General features: G+C 38.4%; 1 protein-coding gene across 4 annotated transcripts in view; it reads left to right on the top strand.

Moving 5' to 3' along the window:
* The first annotated feature begins 11,078 nt into the window (after positions 1 to 11,078).
* The window catches only part of Klhl8 (kelch like family member 8), a 42,346-nt gene continuing 29,144 nt past the window's right edge, over positions 11,079 to 24,280 (top strand). For 2 of the 4 annotated variants that reach the window (XM_046457654.2, XM_046457655.2), the window contains exon 1: positions 11,080 to 11,262. The gene's annotated coding sequence lies outside the window, so the exon portion shown is untranslated. Of the gene's footprint in view, positions 11,263 to 24,280 lie in introns of all 4 variants that reach the window. The other 2 variants (XM_046457656.2, XM_046457658.2) reach the window with 2 other exon arrangements.

Raw genomic sequence — 24,280 nt, forward strand, 5'->3', positions numbered from 1 at the left:
ATAATCTTTCAGCTAGGTATGTAGACATCCCTTTAAATATACTGGAGCACTTGTACAAAGGAAGAAGGCATGAAGATGCCGTTAAGCAGCTAGCAGTGCCTTCCACGTGGCATTTATTTTAATTAAAAAAATTTTCAGAGATAAACACCACTATGAAAATGTGAAGATGATATCTGAAAGCTAATGTAATATAGTGCTATATTTTAATTTAATGAAAAAAGTCCTCATGACAATCACACATTCAGAATACACATTGGAACTGAAACACAATTATATTTGTTTCACTTTGCCATGTCTAATCATTCATATGGAATACAGTTTTGCTTAGAGTTTTGTATATTTCAAAAATAGTTATGAAAAAAAAGGTTTTTCTAAATATGTTTTCCTGGTAACTAAAGACACAGTTGTTTTGTTTTGCAGTGTTGGTGATCAAATCCAGGGCCTCGTGACTATTAGGCAGATATCCTACCACTGAGCTATATGCCCAACCCAAGTCACAGTTATTTTTGAGCATAGTAGGGATAGAGACAAATTGCTCTTGTCTTGCCCATTTCACATATTGCTTTAGAGAGAATTCTAGTTTCCTATATCTGAAAACTCAATCATATCTAGACAGATTCATGGGAAATGGAAAGTGATTTGACGTGGGCATGATAGAGCAGCAAAAGTGAAATACTAAAAATTAAAAAAGAAAAAGAAGCCTAAATCAACAACAGATTAATAGCAAGTTTTAACTTACCAATATTAGGGATTTTCAAAAGAGCACAAAAGGAACTAGCAATAGCCACACCAAGGATGCCTTCTCTTTTAGCTCCACCCACAAGCTCAAACTACCCAAAATAAATATTCAGTGGAAACAAGAACAAAGTGCCTGTTGTGTAAATATATTTTCATACAATGTCCTTTAGCCAGGAGATGTACTGTCACAACTTTCATTTAAAATTTTAACTCAAATTTTGTCTTATACATTCTGGAGCCACCAGTGAGAATTAGCTATTGTCCTTCAGGAAGCAGAGTTGAATTGCTGGAACAGAGACTTTTGGGCCTGTAACCCTAAAATATTTAACATCTGTCCCTTGACAGAAAATATATGGTGAACTCTTTCTTTTTTAAAGAAAATATTTTTATTTGTAGATGGACACAATATTTTATTTTTATATGGTGCTAAGGATCACACCTAATGCCTCACATGTGGCAGGCAAGCTCTCCACCAGTGAGCTATAACCCCAGCCTGCTGAACTCTTTATTGCATGAAGCTGGTATGCATTCACTTATTGCCCAAGTATTATTAAGCACCTACTATATATCAACTACTGTGCTCCTATTTTCTATATGAACTTTCAAGCAAATGGAAGACAGATAACCAATTAATATGCTTGCCAATAAGTGTTACTCTAAAATAAGGGTAACACTTATTGGCAAGATAAAATAAGGGTCTAAAATAAGTTGCAATATGTGTATATGGGGGGCACTAGCCCAGAATGATGACCACAACACTGGAACTCTGATTAATACAGTACTGAATTGGTACTGGATAGTGAGTAGGAGTTAGCCAGGTAAAGTGTTAGAAGGAACACCAATTATAAAGGCCCAGAGAGAAAAGAGGGAAATTCAAATATTTCAGAGATGAGTGAAAAAAAGGTCACCAAAGGTTTAGAGATAATTTTGTCAGATAGATTGCATGGACAATGGATGGAAGAACTGTCATTATTTATTAAAATAGCATAAGATGGGTCAATGGTGCAAGGGCAGAAAAGATAGCCATCCAGTATATCTTGTGGCAGAAGACAGGAAGAAATTGTTAAGCTGAAGCACCACAGTAAAGAGTGGCTATGGAGGGCTGGGGCTGTAGCTCAGTAGCAGAGTGCTTGCCTAGCATGTGTGAGGCACTGGGTTTGATCCTTGGCACCACATAAAAATAAATAAAATAAAGACATTCTGTCCATCTACAACTATAAAAAATTAAAAAATATATATTGGCTGTGGAGGAGGGTGATAATAAAAAGGAGTGGGATGAAAAATCAGTGTAAGCCAGTGATTTGACCTGGACAGGGAGGCAGCTTGTTGGTGTTGTTCAAGCTCTTTATGTCCATTTTCATAGAAAAACATCCTTAGCAGCTCTTCCAGGATCTATCCTCTTCCTGAAAAACTTTGCCTCTACAATAAATAAAGATAAAACTGCCTTCTTAATTAGTCTTTCCAAATCCTTTTGCAGGCAGCATCTGAGACTCTTTTGGAGGTTATAAAGCTTTTTATTCCAGGATTAGAGATAAAGACTTAAATTGTAAAATTCAAACAACGATTGAGGTTAAAACATGCAATTTATTCTGACTGAAGTGCATTCAGACAATGAGCCAGCAGATATCATCATATCCTTTCCAGTTTTAATTTATGGGTCTTTGGGGAAGAATTTTCTAACATTCTTTCTTACTATAGGGCAGACTCATTTATCCTCTTTTATGGTTTGGATGTGAGGTATCCCCCAAAAGCTCCCATGTGAGACAATGCAAGATGGTTCAGGGGAGAAATGATTAATTTGTGAGAGTCTTAACCCAACGAGCCAATTAATCCCTTGATAGGGATTAAGTAAATGGTAACTGAAGTGGTAGAACATGTCTGGAGCAGGTAGGAATTGGGGGCGTAGCTTTGGGGTATATATTTGTAAGTGGCAAGTGGAGTTCTCTCTCTCTCTCTCTCTCTGCTTTCTGATCACCAGTGATATGAGCTGCTTCCCTCTGCCACCCTCTCCAGCCATGATGTCCAGCTTCATCTCAAGCCTTGAGGAATGGAGCCAGCCTTTTATGGACTAAGACCTCTGAAACCATGAACCCCCAATAAACTTTACTTCCTCTTATAATTGTGCTGCTCCTGTCCTTTAGACACAGCAGTGGAAAAAACTGACAAAAGCATCCTCAAATAAAGCTAGGGAGAAATGAATAAAAGCTAAGAAAATATTCCTTAGATTTAGAACAAGTGTGTTAGTTTAAATATATTCTGGTTTATATGGTATATTTAAAATAAATAAGAACATTGTTATGAATGTATCACATTTTAGGGAAAGGCTTTTTTCCATTTGGTGTGATCATTTTTCTAATTTTTTTTCCTACCCCAGCAGAATGCTCTAGATTGGGTATATCTTATGTATTCTCCATACCCCTGACGTTCCTATGTATACATTTTCATCACTCATTGTCTATTTAGTCTCTGACTTCCCTGCTAGATGTTAAGTCTCCACAAGAACAGGGCTTAGTCAATTTTGTTCATTGTTTATTTTTCAAGTTCCAGTTCAGTGCCTGGCATGCAGTAGAGGCTCAACAAATATTCTTGAGCAAATAAGTGATAATATTGAAATACTGTGAATATATTTTTGATTTGTTAGTAACTACAAGCATTTATTTTGTAGGCCACTTAACAGAGAAAAAAGGGGAGATTCCAAGATGGCCGTGAATAGAGTGCATCACATCCCGTGTACCGCGACACTGCGCAGGTGAATAATGAGTTAGAACAACAAAAAGCTATCTTGTCAGGAATTTACAGCAAAATCGGGGTGCACCGAAACCTAGAGGAAGGATTTCCATCACCGAGGACCGGTTATTGAGTCTCAAACGCGAGCCAACTGTGCGACCGGAGATCCAGGCTGACTGATCCGCGGCCCGCCACGCGGTCCGCCACGCGGCTATAGACGGCGGGGCGCCGCCAAGAAGCGACAAGCAAGCAGAGAGAAACAGTGCTACGGATTCTGTGGAATCCTGCCGGCTGTGCCATCACTGAGCTCCGGGCTGAGTTTGGGGTTTGAGACAGGGAAGGAAGCGGTCCAGTTCTATCCCCCACAATGGAAAGTCCACCAAGGAAGCCAGCGGCCACCATCTTGGAGAGCTGACATCACCACCGCCAGTTTCTGACAGATTGCAACAATAAAACAGGTGTGTGTTACTCAGCCCATCTCCCATACAGCGGGGAATTCGCATAAAATCTCTCCCAGGCTTTCCGCGGGAGAGATTATCAGAATGAGCCTGCATAGAGATGCGGGAAAAGGTAGAGACACCTGACCTCCAACTCCCCCTCCCATCAGTGGCGAAAACGAAACCTGTCTTGCCAGCTCTGGGGGAGGGGCAAGCAGAAAAAAATCAAAACAATAGGGTGCCGATTCCCAATAGCCACCCTCCACACCCAGCAAACAACAGGCCCAGAGTACAGTTTGAACTGCCGAGAGGTATCACATAGGGGAAGGCTGGGCTAGCAGGAGAAGCCAGGGGACTAGAGAACAGGCCCATGCCACTGGGCGGCTAGAGACCGCCCGCCCGCCCGCCCGCCGGCAGCCCCCGCGACTGGGCGGCTGGAGACCTGGCGGCTGGAGACCGAGCGCCCGTCTGCTGGCAAACGGGTGACTAGACCCTGAGGTGCGGCCCAGCAGGTACGGTGCAGAGACTCTAGGAAGAGGTCTATAGCCAGGCCTTCATGAAGTAGACAACCGGGAGCTGAAACCAACCAGAGACAGACCAGTCCCACCCCTCCCTTCGGACACCCTGGCAAGGAGCCTGGGGCCCGCCATAGCAGAGAGGTGACGTCACTGGAGTTTGGCCGATGGAATTCCTTCCCAGCGGAATCCACTTTAGCAGGAGAGAGCAGAAACACAGCAATCAAACAGAGCTGGAAAGTAACGTGAACAACATGAAAAAACAAGGGAAAAAAGGATTACAAACAATGCAGGACAACTTAAATCTACAGGAGGACCTAGAAGCATCAGAAACATGGATAGGGAAAGAACTCAAGGCATACCTAACTCAGATGGAACGGAATATTAGAGAAGACATGAGACAGCAAGTCCAAACAATGAAAGTATATTTTGAAAACCAATTAAACAAACAAATTCAAATGGAAAAGAACGAGCTTTACCAGGAGATAGAGATTAAAAAAAAAAATCAAACAGTAATCCTAGAAATGCAGGAAACCATAAACCAAATTAAAAACTCAAACGAGAATATTACAAATAGACTAGATCAAGTAGAAGTCAGAACATCAGATAATGAAGACAAAGTTTATCAACTTGAAAAGAATATAGTCAACACAGAAAGGATGCTTAAATCTCACGAGCAATCTATTCAAGAGATATGGGATGTCATAAAAAAACAAACTTGAGAGTCATCAGGATAGAAGAAGGTATAGAGGTTCAAACCAAAGGAATGGACAACCTATTAAATGAAATAATTCTAGAAAACTTCCCAGAGATGAAAGATGGAATGGATTGCCAAATCCTGGAAGCTTACAGGACCCCAAACATTCAAAACCGTAATAGACCAACTCCAAGACATATAATTATGAAGATAGCCAACATACAGAACAAGGAGAGAATATTAAAAGCTACGAGAGAAAGGAGGCAGATTACATTCAGGGGTAAACCAATTAGGTTAACGACTGATTTTTCATCACAGACTTTGAAAGCGAGAAGATCCTGGAACAATGTATTTCAAACACTGAAAAATAAAGGATTCCAACCAAGAATACTGTATCCAGCAAAATTAAGCTTCAGATTTGACAATGAAATTAAAATATTTCACGATAAACAAAAGCTAAAAGAATTCGCAGCCAGAAAACCAGCACTGCAAAGCATTTTGAGCAAAATACTACAAGAAGAGGAATTGAAAAATAGCGCCCAAAACTAACAGTGGGAGGTATCTCAGTAAAGGGGGAGAAAAATAACCAAAGAGAAAAAACTAGCCAAACTAAAATAAATAAATAAATAAACATGGCTGGAAGTACAAACCATATTTCAATTGTAACCTTAAATATTAATGGCCTAAATTCACCAATCAAGAGACATAGGCTAGTAACCTGGATTAAAAAAACAAATCCAACAATATGCTGCCTTCAGGAGACGCATATTATAGGAAAAGACACACACAGGCTGAAGGTGAAAGGTTGGGAAAAATCATACCACTCACATAGCCCTCGGAAGCAAGCAGGAGTGGCCATACTCATATCGAATAAAATCAACTTCAAACCTAAGTTAATCAAAAGGAATAAAGAAGGACACTATATACTGTTAGAAGGAACCATCCACCAACAAGACATAACAATTATCAATTTGTATGCACCAAACAATGGTGCTGCAACGTTCATAAAACAAACTCTCCTCAAGTTCAAGAGTCAAATAGACCACAACACAATAATTATGGGTGACTTCAACACACCGCTCTCTCCATTGGACAGATCCTCCAGACAAAAGCTGAATAAAGAAACTATAGAACTCAATAACACAATCAATAACCTAGACTTAACCGACATATATAGACTATATCAACCGTCATCAAGTGGATACACATTCTTCTCAGCAGTACATAGATCCTACTCAAAGATAGACCATATATTATGCCATAGGGTAACTCTTAGTAAATATAAAGGTGTGGAGATAATACCATGCACCATATCTGATCATAATGGAATGAAACTGGAAATCAATGATAAAAGAAGGAAGGAAAAATCCTGCATCACCTGGAAAATTAACAATATGTTACTGAATGTTCAATGGGTTACAGAAGACATAAAGGAGGAAATAAAAAAATTCTTAGAGATAAATGACAATACAGACACAACATACCGGAATCTATGGGACACAATGAAAGCAGTTTTAAGAGGGAAATTCATTTCCTGGAGTTCTTTCCTCAAAAAAAAAAAAAAAACAACCAACAAATAAATGAACTCACACTACACCTCAAAACCCTAGAAAAGGAAGAGCAAAACAACAGCAAATGTAGTAGAAGACAAGAAATAATTAAAATCAGAGCAGAAATCAACGAAATTGAAACAAAAAAAACCATTGAAAAAATTGATAAAACTAAAAGTTGGTTCTTTGAAAAAATAAATAAGATCGACAGGCCCTTAGCCATGCTAATGAAGAGAAGAAGAGAGAGAACTCAAATTACTAACATATGGGATGAAAAAGGCAATATCACAACAGACACTACAGAAATACAGAAGATAATTAGAAAGTATTTGAAACCCTATCTTCCAATAAAATAGATGATAGTGAAGATATCAATAAATTTCTTAAGTCATACGATCTGCCCAGATTGAGTCAGGAAGACACACACACAATTTAAACAGACCAATAACAAAGGAAGAAATAGAAGAAGCCATCAAAAGACTACCAACCAAGAAAAGCCCTGGACCGGATGGGTATACAGCGGAGTTTTACAAAACCTTCAAAGAAGAATTAATACCAATACTTTTCAAGCTATTTCAAGAAATAGAAAAAGAAGGAAGGAGCTCTTCCAAATTCATTCTATGAGGCCAACATCACCCTGATCCCGAAACCAGAAAAAGAGACTTCAAAGAAAGAAAACTACAGACCAATATCTCTAATGAACTTGGATGCAAAAATTCTCAATAAAATCCTGGCGAATCGAATACAAAAGCATATCAAAAAAATTGTGCACCATGATCAAGTAGGATTCTTCCCTGGGATGCAAGGTTGGTTCAATATACGGAAATCAATAAATGCTATTCACCACATCAATAGACTTAAAGATAAGAACCATATGATCATCTCGATAGATGCAGAAAAAGCATTCGACAAAGTACAGCATCCGTTTATGTTCAAAACACTAGAAAAACTAGGGATAACAGGAACTTACCTCAACATTGTAAAAGATATATATGCTAAACCTCAGGCTAGCATCATCCTAAATGGAGAAAAACTGAAGGCATTCCCTCTAAAATCTGGAAAAGACAGAGATGCCCTCTCTCACCACTTCTATTCAATTTAGTTCTTGAAATACTAGCCAGAGCAATTAGACAGACAAAAGAAATTAAAGGCATAAAAATAGGAAAAGAAGAACTTAAATTATCACTATTTGCAGATGATATGATAATATATCTAACAGACCCAAAAGGGTCCACAAAGAAACTGCTAGAGTTAATAAATGAATTCAGCAAAGTGGCAGGATATAAAATCAACATGCATAAATCAAAGGCATTCCTGTATATCAGCAACAAAACTTCTGAAATGGAAATGAGGAAAACCACTCCATTCACAATATCCTCAAAGAAAATAAGATACTTGGGAATCAACCTAACAAAAGAGGTGAAAGATTTATACAATGAAAACTACAGAACCCTAAAGAGAGAGATAGAAGAAGATCTTAGAAGATGGAAAAATGTACCCTGTTCATGGATAGGCAGAACTAACATCATCAAAATGGTGATATTACCCAAAGTTCTCTACATGTTGAATGTGATGCCAATCAAAATCCCAATGGCATTTCTTGTAGAAATAGATAAAGCAATCATGAAATTCATGTGGAAAAACAAAAGACCCAGAATAGCAAAAGCAATTCTAAGCAGGAAGTGTGAATCTGGAGTTATAGCGATACCAGATTTCAAACTGTACTACAGAGCAATAGTAACAAAAACAGCATGGTACTGGTACCAAAACAGGAGGGTGGACCAATGGTACAGAATAGAGGACACAGAGACCAATCCACAAAATTACAACTATCTTATATTTGATAAAGGGGCTAAAAGCATGCAATAGAGGAAGGATAGCATCTTCAACAAATGGTGCTGGGAAAACTGGAAATCCATATGCAACAAAATGAAGCTGAACCCCTTTCTCTCGCCGTGCACAAAAGTTAACTCAAAATGGATCAAAGAGCTTGATATCAAATCAGAGACTCTGCACCTGATAGAAGAAAAAGTTGGCTCTGATCTACATATTGTGGGGTCGGGCTCCAAATTCCTTAATAGGACGCCCATAGCCCAAGAGTTAATAACAAGAATAAACAAATGGGACTTACTTAAACTAAAAAGTTTTTTCTCAGCAAGAGAAACAATAAGAGAGGTAAATAGAGAGCCTACATCCTGGGAACAAATTTTTACCCCTCACACTTCAGATAGAGCCCTAATATCCAGAATATACAAAGAACTCAAAAAATTAAACAATAAGAAAACAAATAACCCAATCAACAAATGGGCCAAGGACCTGAACAGACACTTCTCAGAGGAGGACATACAATCAATCAACAAGTACATGAAAAAATGCTCACCATCTCTAGCAGTCAGAGAAATGCAAATCAAAACCACCCTAAGATACCATCTCATTCCAGTAAGATTGGCAGCCATTATGAAGTCAAACAACAATAAGTGCTGGCGAGGATGTGGGGAAAAGGGTACACTTGTACATTGCTGGTGGGACTGCAAATTGGGGAGGCCAATTTGGAAAGCAGTATGGAGATTCCTGGCAAGGCTGGGAATGGATCTACCATTTGACCCAGCTATCGCCCTTCTCGGACTATTCCCTGAGGATCTTAAAAGAGCGTACTATAGGGATACTGCCACATCAATGATCATAGCAGCACAATTCACAATAGCTAGACTGTGGAACCAACCTAGATGCCCGTTAATAGATGAATGGATAAAAAAAGTGGCATTTATACACAATGGAGTATTACGCAGCACTTAAAAATTACAAAATTATGGAATTTGCAGGGAAATTGATGGCATTAGAGCAGATTATGCTAAGTGAAGCTAGCCAATCCTTAAAAAACAAGTGCCAAATGTCTTCCTTGATATAAAGAGAGCAACTAAGAACAGAAAAGGGAGGAAGAGCATGAGGAAAAGATTAACATTAAACAGAGATGAGTGGGGGGAGAGAAAGGGAGAGAGAAGGGAAATCATATGGAAATGGTAGGAGACCCTCAGTGTTACACAAAATTACATATAAGAGGTTGTGAGGGGAAAAGGGGGGGAAGGGAGAGAATTGAACTACAGCAGATGAGGTAGAGAGGGAAGATGGGAGGGGAGGGGAGGGGGGATAGTAGGGGATAGGAAAGGTAGCAGAATACAACAGTCACTAATATGCCATTTTGTAAAAATGTGAATGTGTAACCGATGTGATTCTGCAATTTGTATTTAGGGTAAAAATGGGAGTTCATAACCCATTTGAGTCAAATGTATGAAAGATGATATGTCATGAGCTTTGTAATGTTTTGAACAACCAATAATAATAATAATAATAATAATAAAAAACAGAGAAAAAGGCAGTTCTCTATTAAAATACGGTCTTATTAAATATAGATTATTATATCACATAAACAAATTTTTTTTCTTCAGTGCACACTTCTTTAAAACTGATCTTCCTCTTTTTTTCTAAGGGCATTTACAGTAAATTTGTAAAATTTGCTCCGAAGAGGAATACCTGGAAACATTAAGAATTGCTTCTATGTGAAAAGAAAAAGCAGTATTTTTCTAGAAGTGAAATTTCAAATTCAAATCGTCCTTTGGGGTTTTTTTACATACGCTGCAAAATGTGTGTGTTCCTAGAAAACTCAATGCAAAGTTATATGCTAACACTGATAAATGTCCTGGGATTAAATTTATCATGAAATAAATTTCTAGGATTGTGAAACATGAGGTTGTTCTGTCCTTCTAAAAGTTGTTTTTTAGAATATCTTTCTAAAAATTGTTTGCTTTCTTGATCCCCCCTCGACAATCCACTTAATTGAAAAACATTTCAACATCGTTTTTTCTTTTTCTTTTTTTTTTTTTTTTTTTTTACACTTAATGGTTTTAGCAGCTAGTGCTTAATTCAGTCAACTGCTTCCTTACTATAAACTGTGGTTATTATTTACAAACATAAGCTGTTTTGTATATCCTTTGAGAAAATGTGTGAAAGTGAGATAGAAATAGAAGCAACAAGCCTTTTTACCCTTCTCATTTTTAAAGATATAAATCCTAAGAACATTCATATCGTTCAGGAAGGGATTTGTTGGACACATAAAAAAATCAAATTTTCTACTGCCATCGAAGAGAAACAGTGGATAACTGCAGCGGTACTAAGTGTCCTATCTAAGAACGTGTTGGGGGCACGTCCTCTGGGCCCAGGGGTGCTTCCCCCCCGCAGGGCATCAGCGCCGGCCCCCAGCAGCGCGTGGCCGCGGTGGGGGGGACCCAGCCGCAGTGGCCAGGAGGCGGGGATGGACTCCGCGAGGGGTAACCGAAAACCACACTTCCCAGCGTGCCGCGCGCAGCCCTCGCGCGCCCCGCCTCGTCGGCCGGGGCTCTTAAAGGCTGAAGCGAGAGGACGCCAGGCGCCGGCTGGGGCTCCGCGGGGCCGCGCAGGAGAGGCGCGCGTCCGCTGAGTGCTCGGGCGGGACTGGAGCACGCCGCCGGGGGCGGCCGGGAGGCGCCAGGCTCCGGAGCTGGGTGCCGTGGCTGCAGCCTCGGCGGTATCGGGGAGACCGGAGTGGAGGAACGACGACTGAGGTAACCGACACGCGGCTTCCCTCACGCCCCTCTTCCTTCGTGCGATGCCGTCCGCTTACTTCGAGCGCTCCCTTCTAGTCGTCGCGCAGCTCGAAACTCGAGCCCTCAAGCAGCAACCAAAACTCCACAGCTGAGAGGGTTTGGGGCCCGGGCGGCGAGAACTCCCGCTCCTATTGCTTCCCAGTGCTGCTTCTGTCGCCCTCGTTGGCGGGAGGAACGGGATCCTGCTGTTCTCCTCTGGGGAACCCCAGCCTCTGGTTTGGTCAGCCTCGCGGGGGGGCTTCTTTCCTTGGTAGAACAGAGGGCAGGCAGGTGCTTTGCGGGTCCAGGGCGGGGGCAGGCGCGGGGTTAGCGGCCTGCGGGGGTGGGCGAGAGGGGGCGGGCTCGGGGCCACGCGGCGCGGGGACTTGCAGCCCACCCGGGTAGTCCGGGACTCGCCGGCCCCCCGGTGTTCGCCGCGCGCCCCGGTGCGGGGTCGTAGCCACCGGTTGGCGACTTGCCTTCAGAAGGTGCCGGCTCCTGCGCTAGGGGTATCTTCTCCATCGCGGTGGTGCAGACCCTATGGAAGAGTGCCTCCTGGTGTGACACCAGAAACTGCAGGCTGTTTCAAAGCACGTCACAGCTCCTTGTTGTTTGACTCCCACGGATGACAGCTCTTTATCCCTCAGTTCTGGTTTTATAATTAGCTTGCTGGTTTCTTCAAGGAGAGCGACTTCTCCACCCAGTTTGTATTTACTAACCCGAGCCTCGTCCTTACTGGACTTGCACAGTCCTAGCGTCTCGGGTTTGGAAAGCTTTTTATATTGTTTCTTTTGTCAGTGTTTATTTCTGATTTTTATGAGAAAGACTTTGCAGTATTTCTTTTAAACTGTTTTGATTGCATTTCTTTAGGTTTGAGCTCTTCCCTTAAGCTAATATTACTTACAACTAACTTCAGGAAAATACTTTGGGGAAAAGTCCTTCGAACCAGGTTGATAAATATTTTATCTGTTGGATGCGCTTTTCCCCCTTTGCATTGTCTTTCTCCTATATAAATTGATAATTGCTTGACTCTTGTGTTCATCATCTTTGCTCTCTTCCTCCTCCTTCTCGGTATCCTGCTTCTGCCACAGGGTGGGTACACTTGGGTAAGCTGCTTTTATTGCTGGTGCCTGGAAAGTTTTTCGGAGTTAGTTTTGGCATTAGCTACTGCTTTTCTTCCTACTGCCTCCTGTCACCTTTAGTTTGTCAGTCAATCTGAATGACCCACTTAAAACTTGTTGTCACTTTATACATTACCTTTAAAATACCAAATGATGTAAACTTAAATATAAAAAGAAATCTCAAGATGCAGTATTTAACTCTACACACTTATCATTTTCATTTTTTATGCAGTGCTTGGGATGGACCCTAGGGCCTGTGCATGCTAGACAAGTGCTCTTCCCACTGAGCTACATCTCAAGCCCTAATTTTTACATTTAAGGCTACTAATTCTTTTTAGCATTTGATTAACATATTGATACTGGTTTTTAAATATATTTTGTAATAATTGCGAATTCTGTAATAGAAAACTCAATTCACAGTCAGAAATTCAAATAAAACTTTTCGAGAGGAATGTGGGTGGCTAGGGTTTGGTCCCTAGCACTGGGAAAAAAAAAAAAAAAATGAGGAGTAGATAAATTTTGATCCACCACCCTTTTTAAAATTACATTTTATTTTTAGAGCAGTTATAAGTTCACAGCAAAGTTGAGCAGAAATTATAATTTCCCATATGCCTACTGCCACCACAGAAACAACTTTTCCCTAAGTCAGAAGCCCTTATCAGTTGTAACATTTGTTACAATTGATGAACTTATATTGACATTATTATCTTCTAAAGTCCATAGTTTACATTGGGTTCACTCTGGGTGTTAGACTTTCTGTGGGTTTTGACAAATGACTTTTGTGTTTTATCAAGAACTTTTGAGAGATGTAGAGAACTAAAATGGGTATTGCCATTTAACAAAAGATTAAAGGAGGGCCTGGGTTATAGCTCAGTGATGGAGTGCTAGTGTGAGGCACTGGATTTGATCCTCAGCACCACATAAATAAATAAATAAATAAATAAAGGTATTGTGTCCATCTACAACTTAAAAAAAAAAAAAAGATTAAAGAAGGCTAGGGTTGTAGCTCAGTAGAGCAAGCCAGAGGCCCTGTGTTAACCCCCGGCACTGTAATTAAAAATAAATAAATGGAGTATTTTAATGTCTTAATTTCAAGTAGCTTCCATGTTTTAAAAATCACTTTTGGTTTCTTATTTTGAATTTTCAACACAGAATCATTTATTTTTGTATATTAAGAAGTGTGTGTGGGGGGGTGCTGGGACTATAGCTCAGTGGCAGAGTGCTTGCCTGGCACAGGATAGGCACTGGGTTCAGTCCTCAGCATTACATATAAATAAGTAAAAAAATAAAGGTCTATTGACAATTAAAAAAATATTTTAAAAAAAGTCTGGAGAGTGATATTGGTCAAATGATACTGTTATGTTGTGTGCATGTATGAATATGTAACTACAAATCCCATCATTATGTACAACTAACTGTAATGCACCAATTAAAAATGTGTGTGTGGGGGGGTAGTAGCCAGGTATGTTATTGAGCATGACTATAATCCCAGCTACTCAGGAGGTTCAGGCAAAAGGATCACAAGTTGAAGGCAAGCAGGGCAATTTAGTGAGATCTTCTCTCAAAATAAAATTTAAAAGTAGGGTTGAAGGTGTCTCTCAGAGATAGAGCACTTGCCTAGAGTACAGGAATTCCTGGATTTAATCCCCATCAAACAAAAAATCCTAAAAAGATGAGGGAAAGGAAATGTTTCATGGAATAACAAAATGTCATTTTTCAGTGCTAAAACTCACTAACACAATAATCTTTTTAAAAAATTAGGCCTTGTGGATATACAAAATGGTGAGATTCATGTGATATATATTCTTTCTCTCTCTCTCTCTCACACACACAGACACACACACACACACACACACACACACAAGAAATTTAGGTCAGATTTATTCCCTTATCCCTGTCCCTCCTCCTTCCCCTTTGAATCCTCTTTACTCCCCTTATCTTTTTTTCTATTTTGATGGACCATCCCCCTTTCTTATTTTGGATTAGCTTCTGCATATCAGATAAAACATTTGGGCTTTGACTTTCTGGGTCCTTTTTTTCTTTCTATTTAGTATGGTGGTCTTCAGTTCCATCCATTTACTAACAAATTATGACTAATACTCTATTGTATATGTTTACCACATTTTCTTTATCTGTTCATCTGTTGAAGGGCACATTGTTTGGTTCCTTAGCTTGGCTATTGTGAGTTGTGTTGCTATAAACATTGCTGTGGGTGCATCCCTATAGTATGCTATAGTATGTCTTTTGGTCTAGCTAGGTCATGTGGTTCCATCTTAGTTTTTTGAGGAATCTCCATACTAGCATAATAATACTTTCTGGGAAAAAAACATGTGTTTTATGTTAACCAGTGAAGCAAGAGGAAATCAAATATTTTAAATTTATTAACTTTTGTTTACTCATGTCAAGATATGTCTACAATAAAATATGATCCATTAGATTTTTTTTTAAGTCTATTTTCTCTGTTCTGAGGGGCTTTACTGGAAATGTTGATACCACCGGTTACCAGTGATGAGAGTTCTGCTTCCTCACATGTTGAAGTATAATGTTCCAGAAGCACGTGAGGCAAGCATATAAAGCAGGATTTATTTAAAAAGGGGTAAAAAGCTCGAGCTTGCAATAAAGACTCTTGTGTGATTGCATCGGATTTGGCTTCTGCAGCTCTATTGGGGTCCCATGAATCTGGCATTACCCTTTTATCCTGCATGTGATGGGGGATGCAAGTGGGTTTGCGAAAAGGAAAAGGTGGAAAACATGGGCCATTGGGACAGGGGAAGAGTGATCCAGGTCATAAAGGCCTAGGGTGAATTGATTAGCACCTCCCTATCTGCTTGGGAGCTGCTTCATTAATAGTTCTTTAGGATGGGCCGGGACCTTGGGAACCTTAACATTTCAATCTCCTAGGTGTAGTTTCTGATTTCCCAGACTCAGATCAGACTCCATTTTCTTTATTAGACTCAACTCCATTTTTCTCTATTAGACTCCATGTCAGACCCAGTTTATCAGGTGATTATTTCACTGTTTGGGTTAAGGCTCTCATACCCCAATCATTTCTCACACATGCATTGTCTCACACATGAGCTTTTGGGGGCCACCTCACATCCAAACCATAACAGATTGTGCCCAGGTTTTATCAATTTTGAGTAGAGCTACTATAAATTTTTATATACAAGTTTTTGTGCAAACCTAAATTTTCATTTAAGTTAATTGCCAAGAGTCTGATTTTTTTAAAAAATGGATGTTCACCCTCTTATTCTAATATCATTTGTTGAAAGAATTCTTTACCCCATTGAATTGCTTTGGACTTTGTCAAAAATCAGTTAGCCATATTTCTTTAGGTCTATTTCAGAACTTTCCCTTCTGAGTAATTGATATATCTCTGCTTATCATTCTTATCTTGTCTTTTTTAAAAAAAAATAAGCTTCTTTAAATTTTAAAATAGTTTGTTCCTCTATGCTAGGAAAGTGTTCTACAACTGAGCTACACCCCCAGCCCATATTTTAGAATGATTTTAGAATTAGAGAAAAATTGTGAAGCTAGCACAGAGAATTGCCATTTACCCCCTCAACTACTTTTCTCCTAGTATTAACATCTTACATTAGATGATACATTTGTACCAATTAAGGAGCTAATACTAATGCATTTTTATTAACTAAAGGCCACTTTTTTATTTATATATGACAGCTGAATGCATTACAATTCTTATTACACATAGAGCACAATTTTTCATATCTCTGCTTGTATACAAAGTATATTCAAAACAATTCATGTCTTCATACATGTACTTTGAATAATAATGACCATCACATTCCACCATCATTTCTAATCCCATTCCATTCCCCTCCAACCCGTCTGCCCTATCTAGAGTTCGTCTATTCCTCCCCTGCTACCTTTCCCTATCCCACTATGAATCATCCTCCTTCTATCAGAGAAAACTTTTGGCATTTGGTTTTCTGGGATTGACTAACTTCATTTAGCATTATCTTCTCTATCTCCATCCATTTACCTGCAAATGCCATGATTTTATTCTCTTTTATTGCTGAGTAATATTCCATTGTGTATATATATACCACATTTTTTTTAATCCATCCATCTATTGAAAGGCATCTATGTTGGTTCTACAGTTTAGCTATTGTGAATTGTGCTGCTATAAACATTGATGTGGCTGTGTCTCTGGAGTATGCTGTTTTTAAGTTAGTTGTCATTTCTCTTTGGATTCCTCTTGACTCTCAATAATCAGATTTTCCCTTGTTTTTCATCACCTTGTCAGATGTTTTATAGAGTGCCTCTTAAGTAGGATTTGTCTGATTTTTTTCTCATGATTAGACTGCCGTTATGCACTTTGAAGAGGTAGATACCATAGAGATAAAATGCCATTCTCATCACATTATATTAAATCAAGGCTACATATTATCAGTGTGACATACTAATGTTAATGCTAACCTTAATCACTTGTCTGTGGTAGTGCTTGTCAAGTTTCTTCACTATAAAGTTAGTCTTTTTTTGCTTCTTTTCACACTGTATTCCTTAGAAGAATGTCATAATATGCAGACCACATCTCAAGTGTTAAGTATCTACATAATTTACTTGGAATCCTGCTTTTTCTCCCTGTGATGCTATGAATTAAACCCAGGTCCTCATTCATGTCAGGCCAGTGTTCTACTACTGAGCTACACCCTTGAGATTCTTTTTCATGGGAAATTTGTTCTTTCCTATTTATTTACTAATTCCATCATTTATTTATAGCAGTATGGCATGGACTAAATTATATTTCTCTTATACTTTGATAACCCAATACTATTATATTTATGTTGCTGAAGGCATATATGTTGTTTTAAAATCAGGTGTGATTTCTTACATTTTATTCTGTTTTAAAATTATTATTTATTTATTTATACTAGGGATTGAACCCAGGGGTGCTTAACCACTGAGACACACGCTCAGCCCTTTTTAAAAATTTATTTATCTATTTATTTATTTGTTGTAGTTGGACACAATACCTTTATTTATTTATTTATATGTAGTACTGATGATAAAACCCAGGGCCTCGCACATGCGACGTTGTGAACCACAACCCTAGCCCCTATATGTTGTTTTGAGACAGGGTTTGCGTTGCTTAGAGCCTCACTAAGTTGCTGGGGCTGGTTTTGAACACTCTATTCTCCTTTCTTAGCCTCCCGAGATACTGGAATTATAGGCGTGCACCACCTTGCCCAGCTTAAAATTGTTTTATGTATTTTGGTTACTTTCTATTGTAAATTTTAGACTTAGCTCATCTGTGTCTCAGAAAAAAACTTTTTGTGATTTTGGTTTTAATTGTTTTACATCAGAACTTCAGTTTTCAGAAAATTAACGTTTATTATGTTTTCTAATAGGCTATGAACCTGTAGATGTCCATTTATTTAGTTTTCTCTGATTTGTTTTAACAATACTTTTCAACATACAGGTTCTATATGTCTTGTTAGATTTATACCTGTATGTTTTATTTTCTTGAACCACTGGAAATGGTGAATTTTTAAATTTCAGTTTTCAATTATGCAATTTAAGCATTTAGAAATATAATATAATAATATAATATAATATAATAATATAATAGTTTTGTATGTTTTCCTTATATTTTATGACCTATCTAAATTTATTAGTTCTCTTGTGTTCCTTGGGAATGTTTTACATAGATAATTATGTCTACAAAAAGGTAAAATTTTAATTCTTTCCAGTGTGTGCTTTTTTCTTCTTTTTATGCATTGTTGACTGGAGAGATCTTACATTTTTTATGTGGTATTTTTCTTCTTCAATATGTTGTTATCAGTGTGTTGTTATAGTGGTGTAGTTATGGTTGTTATGGGTTTAATATGCTGTGAATAGATGTTATTTATTTTTTAATATTGAAGCAGCCATGCAGTCTCAGGATCAACTCTCTTTGATAAGATAAGATCTACTTGGTTATTGTGATAATTGTCTGTATTCTGCTGAATTATATTTGCTAGTATTTTTTAATACTTTGTTTATCTCTTTAGTAGAGGTAACATTATATAGTTTTTTTGTATGCATAGGTTTCAAAGCTGCAAATGACATGATTTTATGGCTAAATAATACTTCATTATGTGTATGTACCACATTTTCTTTGTCCACTCAACTGTTGATGGGCACCTTGGCTGGTTCCTTATCTTAGGTATTGAGAATAGTGCAGTTATCTCTTTGGTATGTTGACTTCATTTCCTTTGGGTGTATACTCAGACGTGGAATAGCTGGATTATATGATTAAATCTATTTTCCTTTTTTTTAACTTAAAAAAATTTATTTTTAGTTATTTGGGAACCTCCATACTGTCCTTCATAATGGATCCACTCACTACATTTCCACCATTTTCTCCATGCCTTTGCTAGCATATTATTTTTTGTATTTTTGATAATAGCTCTTACAACTGGGGTGAGGGAATATCTCATTATGCTTTTCCCCCCCTTTTTCTTTATTTCATTGTAGTTTTGATTTTCGTTTCCCTGATGGCTAGTGAACATTTTTTCTTTATTTGTTGTCCATCTGTATTTTTTTTTTATTGTTGATAGACCTTCATTTTATTATATGTGGTGCTGAGAATCGAACCCAGTGCCTCACACATACCAGGTAAGTGCACTACTGCTGAGCCACAGCCACAGCCACAGCCACTCTATCTGTATTCTTTAGAGAATTGTCTGCTTAGATCATTTTCTATTTTTAATTGGATTATTTGGGTTTTTCTTGTTAAACATTTTTTAAATTCCTTATATGTTCTGGTTTTCCTTTTTCTTTTTTTGGGGGGGTGGGTGGTTGCTGGAGATTGAACTCAGGAGCACTTGGCTACTAAACCACATCCCCAGGGCTATTTTATATTTTATTTAGAGACAGGGTCTCATTGAGTTGTTTAACACCTTGCCTTTGCTGAGGCTGGCTTCAAACTCAAGATCCTCCTGTCTCATCCTCCTTAGCCGCTGGGATTACAGGCATGCACCACTGCTCCCCGCTCTATATTCTAGATATTAATATTAACCCTCTCTCAGATGAATAGTTACCAAATATCTTCACCCATTTTGTACATGGTGTCTTCACTCTGTTGAGTGTTTCAGGTCTTATAGTTAGGTCTTTGATCAATTTTGAATTGACTTTTTTAAAGTTTTGTAGTCCTAGGAATTGAACCCATTGGTGTGTACCATTGAGCTGTGTCTCCTGCCAATAATAATAATAATTATTATTATTATTTAATTAATAATAAGACAGGATCTTGCTCAGTAGCCCAGGAAGACCTTGAACTTGCAGTCCTCTTGCCTCAGCCTCCTGAGTAGCTGGGAATAAAGTGTGTAGCATCATGCCCAACTTAAGTTCACTTTTGTACAAGGTGAGAGATAGGGGTCAAATTTTAGTCTTCTATGTGTGGATATCCATTATTGAAGAGGCTGGCGTTTCTCCGGCACGTTTTTGTCACTTTTGTAAAGAAGCAATTGGCTATAGGTGTGTGTGTGTGTGTGTGTGTGTGTGTGTGTGTGTGTGTTGGAATCTCTGTTCTGTTGGCCCATGTGTCTAATTTTATGCTAATGTATTGTTTGGGTTATTATGGTTCTGTGGTATACCTCCTTCTAATCGGGTATTGTGATTCCTTCAGCTTTGTTCTTTTTGCTCAAGATTGTTTTGACTATTTAGGGTCTTTTTGCTTCCATATGAATTTTAGGATTATTTTTTCTGGTTGTATGAAGAATGTCATGGGTATTTAATGGGCATTGTGTAAAATATTAACTATTTTCCACCCCATGAACGTGGAAGGTCTTTCCATCTTTTTGTGTCTTTGTTTCATCAGTGTTTTTTGATTTTCATTGTAGAGATCTTTCACTTCTTTGTTTAAGTTTATTCATGTATGTATATGTGTGTGTATATGTGTATATCTTTATACAGAGACCCGTGTATATGTATATATAATATTTTATATGTAATAATTTAGATATATAAATAATAATTTATAAGATAAAATAACTTACATATAAATATAAAAATACAATATATATGTATATATAATTATATGTATATACAATTATGTTAGCTATTATAAGTGGGATTGCTTTCATGATTTCTATCTTAGCAAATTCATTTTTAAAAGCTACTGATTTTGTTTTCTTCTTTGTTGGAGATTTAAATCCAGAGCCTACATTCCCAGCCAAACATTCTACCATTGAGCTACATTCCCAGCCAAACCTACAGATTTTTGTATGTTGATTTTGTATCCTGCTACTTAACTGAACTGTTAGTTCTAATAATTTTTTGGTGAACTCTTTTTAGATTTTTCTGGGATAGTTTGACTTCTTCCTGTATTATTGGAATACCTTTTGTTTCTTTACTTTGCATAATTGCTTTGTCTAAAACTTCCGGTACTATATTGAATAATAGTGGTGAGAGAGTGGACACCCTTGTTTTCATCTTGATCTTAGAGGAAATGTTTTCAGCTTTTCCCCATAAAGTATGATGTTGGCTATGGGTTTGCCATATACAGCTGCCTGTGTGTGTGTGTGTGTGTGTGTGAGAGAGAGAGAGAGAGAGAGAGAGAGAGAGAGAGAGAGAGAGAGAGATACTGGGGACTTAACCCAGGGCCTCAAAGATGCCACTCAAGCACTCTACCATTGATCTGCATTCATAACCCACTATATAATCCTTCCATATCTAATTGTTCAGGTCTTTTAGCATGAAGGGATGTTGAATTTTATCAAATGCTTTCTTGGCTTCTATCAAGGTTTTTATTCTTCATTCTGTTGAAGTGGTGTATTATGTTTATTGATTTGCAATGTTGAACCATCCTTGCGTCTCTGGTATTATGATTTGTATTTTCAATGTTACTCAAAGGATCATGTATTGAAGGCTTGGCTCCCAGTTGACAATGTTGTTGGGAAGTAATAGAAACTTTAATAGATGGAGCCTCGTTCCTTGGAAGAGGTGGGTCATTGAGGGCATGCCTTTGAAGGCTATATTTTGCCCCTGGATACTTCCTCTCTCTTTGCTTCCTGCTAGGATGGAATGAACAGCCTTCTCTGCCACATACTTCCACTGCCATGATATTCTGTGTCTCAGGTCCAAGACAAGGAGCCAGACAAACTTGTACAGAAATCTTTGAAACTGTGAGCCAAAATAAATCTTTTCTCTTTAATTTGATTTTCTTAAGTGTTTTGTCAAAGTGATGGAAAGCTGACTAACTGGAATAAAACAAACTTGGTCATGGTAAATGGTATTTTTGATGTGCTGTTGAATTCTATTTGCTGGTGTTTTATTGAGTTTTTTCATCTGTGTTGCTCAGAAGTATTATTCTGTAATTGTTTGTTTTGTTTGTTGGTTATGTCCTTGTCTGATTTTGGTAATTGGGTAATACTGTCCGTTAAATAATGAGTTTGGAAGTGTGTTCTCTCTGAATTCCATGGAATAGTTTGAGAAAAATTAGTGTTAGTTTTTCTCTACAGTCTTTGGTAAAATTCATCAGCAAAGTCATCTGGTCCTGCATTGCTTTTCTTTGTTGGGAGACTTTATGTGTGTGACACTGGGGCTTGAACCCAGTGTCTCATATACACATCAATGTCAGGCAAGCAAGTGTTCTACCACTGAACTACACTCCTAGTCCCCAGACATAACAGTGTTTGTTTTGTAACAACACTATTGTTGGGTATATAAATCAAATAGTCATTATATCCTCTTTTAAAATTGATCCCCTAACCATTATGAAGTGACTTATCATTTATATTGAAGTTTATTCTGTTATCAGATATCAATATAGCTATTCTGCCATTTGCTTTGGATATTACCTTTCCATTCTTTTAATCAGTATCTTTACTAGAAATTTGTTTCTTATAGGAAGCATATTTTTTAGTCCATTTAGCCAGTCTGTATCTTTTGTGTATGTGTGTGTGGTATTGGAGACTGAACCCAAGTCTTAGTACATGCTACACTAATGCTTTATCACTGAGCTGCACCCCCAAGCTCTTAATTTTGAAGCAGAAATGTGAACTTTAAACACTTGTTATGGTAGTTGATGGCTATTAGAATATCTATAAATGCCTTTGTCAGATAAAATATTAGACCTAACAGATGTTTTAGTTAGGGCCTTAGCTTTTCATCAATGCACCAAAATACATAGCATGAACAACTTAGAGGAGGAAGAGTTTATTTTGGCTCATAGTTTCAGAGGTTCAGCCTGTGTTGGCAGACTCCATTGCTGTGGACCTGAGGTGCTGCAGAACATCATGACAGAAGGGTATGGCAGAGGAAAGCTGTTTGTGGCATCCAGGAAGGAGAGAGAGAGAGAGAGAGAGCGAGAGAGAGAGAGAGAGAGAGAGAGAGAGAGCGCAGGCAGAGCCAGGGGAACAAGATATAATTCCCAAGAGCATGTCCCACTAGTCCACCTCCTTCAGCCATGACACACCTGCCTAGTTAACCATCTAGTTTATCCATTCAAATTGCTAATAGATCAAATTAATTAATCTACTAATTAGTTTATAGCTCCCATAATTGAATCATTTAATCTGAACATTCTGGCATTCTCACATGACCTTTTGGGGTGGATACCTCATATCCAAACCATAGCTTTACTTCACTGTAATGAAATACCCAAGAGGATCCACTTATAAGAGGAAACATATTTCGACTCATAGTTTTATCTGTGGTTCACTTGGTCCTGTTGCTTTTGGGCCTGTGAAGAGGCAGTTAATCATGGTGAAAGAGCATAATAGAGGAAGCCCTTCACCTCATGGTAGCCCGGAAGCAAAAAGGGAGAAAGGAAGGACTGGAGTCCTGATATCCATTTTAAGAGCATGCCCCAAGAAACCTAACTTCCTCCCAGTAGGGACCCACCTTTGAAAGGTTTCATCACTTCTCAGTAGTGCCACAGGCTGTTGGCCAAGTCTTTAAGGGCCTTTGGGTAAACATTCAAGATCCAAACTGTAGCACTATCTATGGTGTGTAAAAAATTACACAAAACTTAGTGTGACTTAATGCACAATTAATATCTCCAACTTTCTGTGGGCCAGAATTCTTGGTATAGTTTAGTTGTTTTTTATGCTTAGCATTTCACAAATCTGCAGTGAAGTGTTAGGCTGCATTCCATGTTGATGCTCAACTATGGGAAAATCTTCTTTGACTCTCATTCTAGTCATTGGTAGAATTTATTTCTTCAGAGCTGAATGAATGAGTCCTTAACTTTTTACTAAGGTAGAGGCCTCCTTCAGGTCCTGGGAATGCCTGTAGTTTACTGCTTATATGGCTCTCCACATAGTAGTTCGCTTTTTGAGGCCTGCCAGAGAGCCTCTCACTCCAGTCTGCTCATACAGCTATTATATAATGTAGTATAACTGTTATGGTTTGGATATGAGGTATCTCCCCAAAAGCTCATGTAACAATGCAGGAATGTTCAGAGGTGAAATGATCAGATTATCAAAGCTATCACCTAATCAATGGGTTGATCCACTTGAAGGATTAATAATTTGAATGGATTACTAGGTAATAATTGTAGGCAGGTGAGATATAGCTGGAAGAAGTGGATCACTGGGGCAGGGGCGGTGTCCTGGGAATTTTATTTTGTCCCTAGTGCTTTTCTCTCTTTTCCTACTCCCTCTCTCTTTCTTGGCTTCCATGAACAGAGCCACTTTTCTCTGTTACACCCTTCTGTCATTATGTTCTGCCACTTCTTGGGCCTACAGCAGTGGAGTTGGCCCACCAAGGACTGAACCTGTGAACCCAAAATAAACCTTTCCTCCTCTAAGTTGTTCTTGTCAGGTATTTCAGACACAGCAGTGAAAAGGTGACTAACAATAATTAAGAGCATGATATTTCATCACTTTCCCATATTCCACTAATTAGAAGCAAGTCATAGGTTCTTC

This window comes from Marmota monax, unplaced genomic scaffold (assembly GCF_021218885.2).
Source record: "Marmota monax isolate L192 unplaced genomic scaffold, Marmota_monax_Labrador192_F-V1.1 WCK01_AAM20220418_F8-fsc00128, whole genome shotgun sequence".
In the NCBI taxonomy this organism is placed as follows: Eukaryota; Metazoa; Chordata; class Mammalia; order Rodentia; family Sciuridae; genus Marmota; species Marmota monax.